The sequence below is a fragment of the Triticum urartu genome, chromosome 1 (genome assembly GCF_003073215.2).
Source record: "Triticum urartu cultivar G1812 chromosome 1, Tu2.1, whole genome shotgun sequence".
Classification (NCBI taxonomy): domain Eukaryota; kingdom Viridiplantae; phylum Streptophyta; class Magnoliopsida; order Poales; family Poaceae; genus Triticum; species Triticum urartu.
The window spans coordinates 256,939,353-256,951,174 of NC_053022.1; positions in this window are offsets into that span (position 1 = coordinate 256,939,353).

Sequence of the window (11,822 nt, forward strand, 5' to 3'; positions counted from 1 at the left end):
ACTAGCTTTATTAAAATTAAAACACGGTTACATCGTCTACGAGCTTACCGTCAACAATGTCAGGGGGCTCGTTTAGCCAACTAAAAGAAGACTTATTACAATAGCTATGACTTGTTAGCACGTGAGCCACTTGATTACAAGAGTAAAGACAATGCTTGAAAGTGACCTTCCCGATCATAGTACCTATATCCACACACTCTGCAAATAAAGCTGCTGCTTCATCCCACCATCTCGTGTGGCCAGTACAGAAGTTAATGATTTTGAGTGAATCTGATTCCGCCTCGATCTGGTTAAAACCGAGAGAATTTGTAAATTCCAAACCATCTCTCATAGCCATTGCTTCAGTGGTAATAGCATCGGTCGCATATGGGATGAACTTACATTGCGCAGCAACAAAGTTCCCCCTATCATCTCGAAGCACAGTCGATGTCGCATCTAACCCCTCATCTGCAAAGAATGCTGCATCAACATTTAGTTTAGTATATCTTGGGTCAGGTTTACTCCATCTTGTTTCAGGCAATACTACAGTACGTGAGGAAGCCATATGAAAGTTCCTTGCTATATATAGGACTGAGATCGGCCATCTTCAGGTTGGTGGTACTGACTCATTATGCGTGATTTGCCGCCGGATCCACCATATATACCAACTTCCTACAGCCAGTGCTTGTTTAAAATTGACGTTTGGATGTACCTGTAGGTGGTTATCCGGTAGTGACAACATATACTCAAATATGGTCGAGCCTGATCTATCTACATGTAATGAATGCTTAATGAATTCCAGCATACCCAATCGCTCCCATAGCTCACTTGCATGCGTGCATCTAAACAGAAGATGTCGGATGTCTTCTGCCCCTTGGTGATAAATAGGACAAGAACCAATGGATCCAACATGTCTATTTGCCAGTATAGCTTTAAGAGGCACCATTCCTCGCAGAATCCTCCAACAAAAAATCTGAATTTTACGTGGCACTGGAAGTTTCCATAGAGTAGTCCATACTGCTAGGTGGGCGGACCTTCCTGGTCTCTCTATCTCAGTTGCATGCGCCCTAAAAGTGTGTAACCACTGCAAGTGATACACTGTTCTAACCGAAAAAACTCCAGTTCTGTTTGGCTGCCATGCAACAAAGTCATCATAAGCTTGATAATGAATAGGAATCTGCAATATCCTTCGAACATCTACAGGGTAAAATATAGCTTCAAGCAGCGTCTCATCCCATGTGCCAGTTGAAGGGTCAATTAATTCACCCACCTTGGACAGAATTGTTTCCCCTTTCGGCGTGATCACCTTCATATCTGGGCTAGCAGGTATCCACGGGTCGTTTCAAATATTGACTTCCTCTTCGGTTCATATTCTCCAAATATATCCTTTTTTAAAAGTTTCTAGCCTCTTCAAGTAAGCTCCCGTTGGGAAAATATTTAGTTTTTAGTACTCTTGCTACCAAAGAATCCGGGTCAGTTATGAGTCTCCAACTCTGTTTCACTAATAGAGCTAAGTTGAAAGAGTAGAGATCACGGAAACCCATACCTCCTTCACTTTTCGAAATACAAAGCTTCCACCATGCCATCCAGTGCATCTTCCTATGTTCTTCATCATCCCCCCACCAAAACTGAGCAATAACATCCGTGATTTCTTTGCAGACCCCCTTGGGTATACTAAAGACAGACATTGCAAAAACCGGAATAGCCTAGGCCACTGCTTTTAATAAAATTTCTTTTCCCCCAATAGATAATTGCTTTTCCATCCACCCTAATATTCTCACTTTAATTCTTTCAACAAAATGCCTGAAACAATCACTTCTATCTGCCCCAACCATAGCTGGAAGACCAAGATACTTATCTGACAGTGCTTCTGTGTCAATATGAAGAATTTGGCATATCTCTACTCTGGACACAACACTGGTATTAGGACTGAAAAATATGCTGGATTTAGCCAGACTCACCATCTGCCCTGAACTTTGACAATAGGTATCCAATACTTGCTGTAAGGAAGTTGCATTTAAAACATCTGCGCTCATGAGAATTAGAGAATCATCAGCAAAAAAAAGGTGTGATACTGACGGTGCATTCCTGCACACTCTAATCCCATCCATGCCACAAACTTCTTCTTCATACTGCAACATACTGGACAATCCTTCTGCACAAAGGAGAAACAAGTATCGGGAGAGAGGATCTCCTTGTCGAATACCCCTCGTAGGGGTGAACATCTCTGTTTCTTGGGAATTGAATCTCACCTTGTATCTAACAGAGGAAACACATGCCATAATCATATTTATCCATTGGCCATGGAATCCCAATTTCTCTATCATTCTTCTCAAAAATATCCACTCCACCCAGTCATATGCTTTATGCATGTCTAGTTTCACTGCACACAGGCCCGTTTGCCCTGCTCTCTTATTTTTTTTCTTATGGACACATTCATAGGCAATAAGAATATTATCACTAATCAACCTCCCAGGTACAAATGCACTTTGAGTGGGGGGAATAATATCCGGAAGAATTACTTTCAGCCTAGCGGCCAACATTTTTGAGATTATCTTATATAGCACGTTACATAAGCTAATGGGTCTGTACTGTGTAATTACCTCAGGTGAGTCAACCTTGGGGATCAGAACTATTGATGTATCATTCCATTCCTCCGGTATTTGCCTAGAGTTTATAGCAAAAAGGACCTCCTGTGAAATATCATCTCCTAGAATATGCCAGAATTTTTTAAAAAAGATCGCATGGAGGCCATCGAGCCAGGGTGCCTTCAGGTCCCCTATACTGAACACTGATTTACGTACATCATCATGTGTATACAGAGCCATTAACATGGTATTCATTTGATCTGTCACCTTTGGCTGGACTTTGTGGATGATTGAGGGATCAACATGTTGAACTTCCGAGGAAAATAGATTAGCGAAGTAGCTCTGGATATGTGAACTGAGGGTTGTTGTACCTTCCAATACGTTACCAACTCCATCATTAAGCTTCTTAATGAGATTTCTTTTCCGGCGTGCAGATGCATAGGCCTGGAAAAACCCGGTGTTACGGTCATTGCTACCTCTTGAGCACTGCATTGGTTTTCCTCGAAGAGGAAGGGATGATGCCGCAAAGTAGCGTAAGTATTTCCCTCGGTTTTTGAGAACCAAGGTATCAATCCAGTAGGAGGCTACGCGCGAGTCCCTCGTACCTGCACAAAACAAATAAATCCTCGCAACCAACGCAAATAGGGGTTGTCAATCCCTATGAGGCCACTTACAAGAGTGAGATCTGATAGATATGATAAAGATAATATTTTTGGTTTTTTATGATAAATATGCAAAGTAAAATAAAGGCAAAGTAAATAGCAAAGTAGTAGGAGAACAATATGATAAAGATAGACCCGGGGGCCATAGGTTTCACTAGTGGCTTCTCTCGAGAGCATAAGTATTCTACGGTGGGTGAACAAATTACTGTTGAGCAATTAGCAGAATTGAGCATAGTTATGAGAATATCTAGGCATGATCATGTATATAGGCATCATGTCTGAAACAAGTAGACCGACTCCTGCCTGCATCTACTACTATTACTCCACTCATCGACCGCTATCCAGCATGCATCTAGAGTATTAAGTTAAAAACAGAGTAACGCCTTAAGCAAGATGACATGATGTAGAGGGATAGACTCATGCAATATGAAGAAAACCCCATCTTGTTATCCTCGATGGCAACAATACAATACGTGCCTTGCTGCCCTTACTGTCACCGGGAAAGGACACCGCAAGATTGAACCCAAAGCTAAGCACTTCTCCCATGGCAAGAAAGATCAATCTAGTAGGCCAAACCAAACTGATAATTTGAAGAGACTTGCAAAGATAACCAATCATACATAAAAGAATTCAGAGAAGATTCAAATATTATTCATAGATAGACTTGATCATAAACCCACAATTCATCGGTCTCAACAAACACACCGTAAAAAGAAGATTACATCAAATAGATCTCCACAAGAGAGGGGGAGAACATTGTATTGAGATCCAAAAAGAGAGAAGAAGCCATCTAGCTACTAACTATGGACCCGTAGGTCTGAGATAAACTACTCACACTTCATCGGAGGGGCTATGGTGTTGATGTAGAAGCCCTCCGTGATCGATGCCCCCTCCGGCGGAGCTCCGGAACAGGCCCCAAGATGGGATCTCGTGGATACAGAAAGTTACGGCGGTGGAATTAGGGTTTTGGCTCCTGTTCTGATCGTTTGGGGGTACGTAGATATATATAGGAGGAAGAAGTACGTCGGTGGAGCAACAGGGGGCCCACGAGGGTGGGGGCGCACTTGGTAGGGTAGGGCGCGCCCCCTACCTCGTGGCCTCCTCTTACGTGCCTTGGCTTAGGGTCCAAGTCTCCTGGGTCTTATCTGTTGAGAAAATCACGTTCCCGAAGGTTTCATTCCGTTTGGACTCCGTTTGATATTCCTTTTCTTCGAAACCCTAAAACAGGCAAAAAAACAACAATTTGGGTTGGGCCTCCAGTTAATAGGTTAGTCCCAAAAATAATATAAAAGTGGATAATAAAGCCCAATTTGTCTAAAACAGTAGATAATATAGCATGGAGCAATCATAAATTATAGATACGTTGGAGACGTATCAGTCACCATTCTTCAGCCATCCCGCTCTCGACCGCTGCATGTAGTGAATTTGCTCAAGCTCCAATAAATGCTCAATGAGTTCTGATAATTCTTTTCTCTTCTCTTCATTTTCCTCATTAATAGGATCAGACATAATTCTCTCAAGGTCGTTTTGTGCCTTTCTTAGTCTCTTCTTAGGTTTCTTCAGGACCCTTTGGTCCTAATCATGAAAAGCATCATGCATGCGGCTCAGCTTTTCGTGGATTGTGATCGGTTCTGTGTTTGCTCCCACGGCGTTCCATGTCTCCTGTACAACATCCGGGAATGAGCTCTCTCTTAGCCAGCATGCCTCAAAGCGCTTAGTATGCCCACCCCCTGTTCCCTATTGGGAATAATAATCTGTATCAACGCAAAGCGGCCTATGGTCAGAATGATTGTAATTCAAGTTTTGTAATGCGGCATGCGGGTATAACGTGGCCCAGGCATCATTGATGAGTCCCCTATCCAGTATCTCCCTTATCCGACCTCTCTGCCACGTAAACTTATTGCCAACGAACCCCATGTCTCTCAGATCACAATCGCTTATGACAGACTGAAAAACTACCATATATTGTTGCGGCCTTGGGTTACCACCTTCCTTCTCATTCAGATATTGTATCTCATTCAAATCCCCAATTAGAAGCCATGGTGAATTATTTGTCTGATGCAACCGACGCATCCTTTCCCAAGTTTTATACTTATGTTCCTACGTGAACTCGTCGTACATCCCCGCCAGTCTCCACTTAACATTGCTCTCATCTTCTACCATTACATCAACGAACATGCATGGGATCAAGCTCCAGCCTTTGTATTTTCACTCCCTTTTTCCAAAACAGTATCAAACCACCTTTTCGACCATCTCCCGCACACACCAATTTGCGATCAATCTTTAATCTCCTTCGTAAACACTCAGCCAGATAGCTTTCGAAGTGAGTCTCCGACAAAAACATCACGTCTGGGTTGCATGCTCGCTGGACATCCAACAATGCCCGAATTGCTGAGGCGTTTCTGAGCCCGTTACAATTCCAACTTAGAACTTTCATGATGACCGGACAGCCTCCGACGAGAAGACTGTGAATCCGGTGATCGACGACAAAAAAACTCTCGGTCGGCATAGCCGCCGGAGGACAACAGATCACTACTTTGTAGCAATGATTTACAAAGAGAACTCACGGCCAGCCGAGCCACTGGAGGACATCAAACCCTGACTTTCTAAGCTAGGGGACAGGAACCTGAAGGGAGGCACCTCATTAGGGCATCAAGCCAGCCTCACGAGGAAGTCATGGGGCCAGCAGTAGCCGCCGGCGCCGGCGATGCAGCAACCCTAGATCACAAGAAATATGGCCTCCATTGAGATTGTATTTTTGGATCTCATCTATTTTTGGATCTCAAGGTGGTTTCAGACTTGATTTTGAGTGGTTTGAACCTAGACCGTTCACTTCTCGCTGACTAGGCTGACCGTGCTCCGGGGTGACGGCATGGAGGACGCCTACTGGTGGTCTCACTACAAAAAAATACACTTTCATGATGATACGTGTTTGTCACAGTAGGTCGCATTTTTTGTCATGCATGTACATCCATGACAAATTTATGACAGAATCAAGATAGTCATACCTGTGCTGTCGTAGAAGTGTTCCATGACATTACCAAAATTATCATCACGGAAGTGTCCACTTCCATGACGATAAATCGCGCATCATAGAAGTGCTTTCGTCAAGGGTGACCGACACGTGGCATCCACCATAACGGAACGCCGTTAAGCTATCAGGTCGGATTTTGGATCCGATAACCCATTAACAGCCCCGACCAATGGGAATTTTCCACATGTAAAATCATCATTGGCTGGAGGAGACACGTGGCAGGTCCGCGTTGGCACAGGTGTCACTCATCCAATGGGCGAGACGCGCCTATGATATGTTGACACGTGGACCGGCCCATCAAGTTTAAATGGGCCAGCCCAACTGAAGGCCCACAAGATTTTGCGGACCCTAATGGGCCGGCCCAGCTAAAGGCCCACAAGATTTTGCGGACCATAATGGGCTGGCCCAGCTAAAGGCCCACAAGATTTTGCGGGCCATAATGGGCCGGCCCAGGTAAAGGCCCACAAGATTTTTGTGTGCCATAATGGGCCGACCCAGGTAAAGGCCCACAAGATTCTTGCGGATCATAATGGGCCGGCCCAGCTAAAGGCCCACGAGATTTCGCCAACATTAATGGGCTAGCCCAGCTGTAGGCCCACAAGATTTTGAGGACCCTAGTAGGCCGCCCATTAACTGGCTGCCATGTTTTGGGCCAAATGCCGGCCCATATTTAATCCGGTCCATTAATGGCCTGCCATGCTCCGGGCCCTAATAGTGGCCCATATGAGATCCGGCCCGTTAAAAGCCTACCATGTTCTGGGCCAAATTACGGCCCAGATCAGGTCCGACCCTTTAAGAGGCTTTGGGCTCAATTATGGCCCATATCAGATTCAGCCCGTCAACTGGACACTATGCTTTTGGGCCCACTTGCTAAAGTCCCACTTAGTAATTCGGCCTGATATTAGTTTTGGCCTGTTAAGGGCCCGTTTAACATTTCGGTCCTATATTAATTTCGGCCTGTTAAAAACCCGTCATATAGTTGGGCCTTACGACCCGGTTTGCATCCGGCCTGCTCGCAGCCGATATCTGATTGGGACAAACAAGGACCGAGACAATTTTGGCCTGTTAAAAGCCTGTGATTTGATTCGCACAATCATGGGCCGGGGTTCATTTCAGGCTGCTGCCGGCCCGTGAGCTGTTCGACACGTTTCAGGCCCAACCTACATCGTGATTGCATGACGGCCCGATTATGTACCGTAAGTTTACGGTTTGGCCGGTTTACTGTGAAGACAGGATATATATACAGTAAAATAACTGCAACATCGTGAATAAGAAAAAACCTAGACTATACAATAAAGAAATTACGACATATTACATCCAATGGGCATCAAAGTTCGCCACTATGATAATAAAGCATAAGCAGACACCAGATTACATACACTGGACATCAAAGATCGCCACCAGTGAAAATAAACACGCCGACAAAATAATATACAAAACCGACAACACTTCAATAGAGTTCAAGAAAGGTTAGCCCTGCTGGGGAGCTGCAGCGCAAGCAGCTGAGCAGGATGATGAGACTGCGCTTGTTCAACACTTATATCTTCCTCACTCTGAAAGATAAACAACCAGACAAATGACAGGTTTTGCACATAAAAGTATCAGTGCTGACAATTCATCACATTTCTTACCGACGAATAAAGTGACACAGTTTAAAATTGCATTAACACAATATGGTATTGTTCAGGTCAAGACATGGCAGGAAATGACATTGTGAAGGAGTTGGCAGCTTCACGACACCACTGGATTACAGATCAAGAACTCATAAGTATCGATGGTTAGTGTGCTGTCAATTTATACCATTTCAGATTGGCAAATAAAGAGACGGTTTAAATAATAGTAGAATGATATGACATTGTTCATAGTTAAGACATTGCAGAATATGACATTGTGCTGTAGTGGGTAGGTTCACCACACCACTAGATTACGGATGAAGAACAGAAGCATACATGCAGTGCAAAAGAAGATCACTTGCTCTGTATAGTTTAATTTACATGGTATGAAGAAGGAACTTGGTTGTACAATTGAAAACTTAAATTGAGAAAGGACAAACTTTTGTTTATGAACTACATAATAAACTTTAAACAAGCAATTTGATGCAAACACCAAAAATACACAGCTGTTGCAGTCATGCCTAACCAAATATATACAACAAAGTTTGAAGGCTTGAGATGGACAAACTTACATTATTGGTGAAGACAGGCTCTATAAAGGCCTTGTCCATGCTGATTGGGGGGGGCAATTCAAGAAGTTTACCATAGAATCTTCTTCAAAAGCATTGCCTTTATTCTACATTTTGTTAAGAGTAAATATAGATGTGATAATATTCGAAAAAATGGAGAATATTTAAGATAAGATGAAGAGTGATGCTACATAACCAAGTAGCTATAAATGTAAGTACAGCGATACAGGCAAAAGGTACAGCCAAGAGCAATGCACAACTAAACTTCTTCAGTACCAACCTTATGGTAAGAGTAAATATAGATCTGATGTGTAGAAAATGGAGGGCAAAGGAAAATAAGTTGTAAAGTGATGGTACATGAACAACTACCTGTCATTATAAGTACACTGATAAAGGACAACATGTACTTACAAGAACAATGCAGAGCTAAAAAAACATTGGCATTGGATATATTCTACACTAATGTAACCATTCATACAGATCAGATAATTTGGAGCAAACAATTGATAAGCAAGCTATCATGCATACTGCTGTCACATAATGAACCAGGTATGTATGCAAGTACAATGATACAGGGCAACATGTACTAACAAGAGCAAAGCAGCGGACATCATATTTGCGATATCCTGTCGTTCTTGTCAAACCGGAATTCTTCTTCGAGCAGATTTCCTGCAAAAAAGATCCGTAAGGCACATGCGGAAAAGTAGAAGTTCAATTGTCATGTGATTTCATAGACAGTACCTCATCCTGGGAATGAGACCAGTGCATAACAAGGTTTTTCCATTCAACGTCTTCTAAATTTAGCACAGGAGACTTCACCGAAAATTCGTTTATAGACTTGCCATCAAAGTGTGATTTCCTCAGGTAACACCGATACTGCTGCAATGCTTCCTTGAAAAGCACAAGCAAGCTTTGCTCGTCATGACTATCCAGATTGACCCTCGCCTAGTTACAACAATGTAATGTAAATCATTGATGTGTTCAATCAACAGAAAACAGGAAAATAATAACCATGAATAATAGCACTTACACGTAAGTTGGACAGGAAGATGTGAAAATGGTGTTTGTCTTCACAATAATCTTCCTATGATGGAAATATATGCACGTAGTCCCTAACAACATTGAAAGCATTGTCTTTTAAATTGGGAATAAATGGAATGGGGTTCCAATCTACAGGAATTGGTCGTCTCTGCAGTTGGGATAGGTCTTCGGCCGGTGGACTTGCTGTACTTTTTGCTGAAGTGGGATTTTTCTGTGGTACAGCTGGTGCTATGGCAAATGAAATCGGTATACCTTTTGCTGGAGTGCAGGTCCTGTGTGCTGGGGCTAGTGGTGTGGCCAGTGAAGTATGGGTACAGTCTGCTGGAGTCGGTCCTACGTTTTGTGTCACTGGTTGTACAACCAATATAAGTGGGGTGCTGTCTGATTTCTCCGGCACCATCATGTTTTTCAAGGACTTTGCTGGTGCTCCTTCAGGTTCGGCAATCACCCTCTTCCTTTTTGATGTCTGATGCACAAGAACAACATTTGAGTGGAAAACATGGTATGATGACAGATGGAATATGTATTGATAATGGATGGGCATGGCATCTCGACATATATGATGAGTAAACTAAGCAGATGGCGGTGCAACAAAGTAGAAGAAATGCAAGACAACATATGCAAGATACCCGCAATCAATAAAACATTGCCAAATTAGAACAGGCACCTTGATGGGTGAACATGATAGGCCATCTGCCTTTGACTCCTCGAGGTTAGAATAGTCATTAGGATCATATTCTGAACAAGAATCAACAGGTGGGGAGCGTATGAGTTTCATTGCATCCAGAATGACACTCAATGCCTTGGTGCCACTTTTGTAAGTCATTGCAGTGTTTAGCTTCAAGAGTGGACTGCTGCTAGTGCGACACAAAGCAGCTACACAGATCGTAGTGTAGATATAACGGGAAAACCTTAAGCATCAGAGTAAAATCAGCAAAATGGAACTTGCTGGAATATATGTGCTAGTATTGCCGGTACGGCTAGAAAGGCTTCGGATACCAGCTCTCTTCAAGTGAAGGTGCGGTACTGTTAATATCAGTGTAATTCTCAAAGGCGACACAGCTCCCCGCATTTCCTTGCTATTCTTATAGGATTCAAGTGGGCAGGCCACTACAAATCCTATTCCTATGTTTACAAGATCCTATGAATCAAAGAGGCTCAAAGTGTCCATCACAACCGACCATATAGACCTCTACACTGCAAATGTCCTTGCTCATCTTCACTACAAGGAACATACTGTACTACTATCATACTCCCTCCGTTCCAAAATATAAGTCTTGGTAGAGATTTCCACTATGGATCACATACAAATGTATCCAGATACATTTTAGAATGTAGATTCACTCATTTTGCTCCATATGTAGTCCATGGTGGAATCTATACAAAGACTTGTATTTAGGAATGGAGAGAGTACATATTAAAGAAGAACGGAAGAGGAACATGGTAAAGAAGAGCAAGCAGATTTTGGATAATAAAATGTTGGTTGCGCAGTGTCCACACATGATGAACCAGAGCGCATTAAGAATGCAACTCCCAGCTGTCTCTCGACCATTTCAGGCGGTTGGATGAAGATCCTACGTCTCCTAACCCTTCTTCTTCCTCGTCTCTGATTCTTCCCATATAGAACACCGCACGGGCCGCCGGCCGGACCACCGGCCCCCACCGCCTGTGTTCCTCTGCCACCCCCACTCCACCCCCGCCCCAACCCCCACCCGCGTCGAGTTTTCTTCGTTCGGCAAGGCCCCACAATCACCCGAGCCCCTTCGATCACACCGGCGAACTCCAGTGAGCTCTGAAAAATCGACTGACCCAATTTTGAAATTTGGTCTACTGTGATTTAACTAGTGTGGAATATAAAAGGGGAAAACCATAAGCATTGGGAGTATAGTGTTGAGCGTGCCATGGAGGATCTGAAGGTGCAAACCGGACAAAGGCAACTTCGCAACCAAGACAAGAAATCAGAGTAAAGCAGTGGCGATCTATTTTCTTGCTGTGATAAATAAGTTGAGCAGATACGAAATAGTACCGCCTTTGGTGCGGCGCCGTGTACGCATCTGCTGAGAATTTGACAGTGCTGCAGTAGCGATGGCTGTCGGCGGCGTGGAAGCAGATCTAGGAGGGTAGACGGTGGCGGCGGGGCGTGGTGGACGAGACGGTCGTAGGAGCGGCACCGGCAAGGTGGATGACGACGGGGATGAAGCGAGAGGACGGGATGCAAGGATCCCGGTCCGAAGCCGTGGATGAGAGAGGTCGATCTCTTGTAATGGACGGCGGCATCAGGGTATCAACTCCGGCATGGTGGAGGAGGACGGCGGTGGATGGGGTGGCGGACGGCG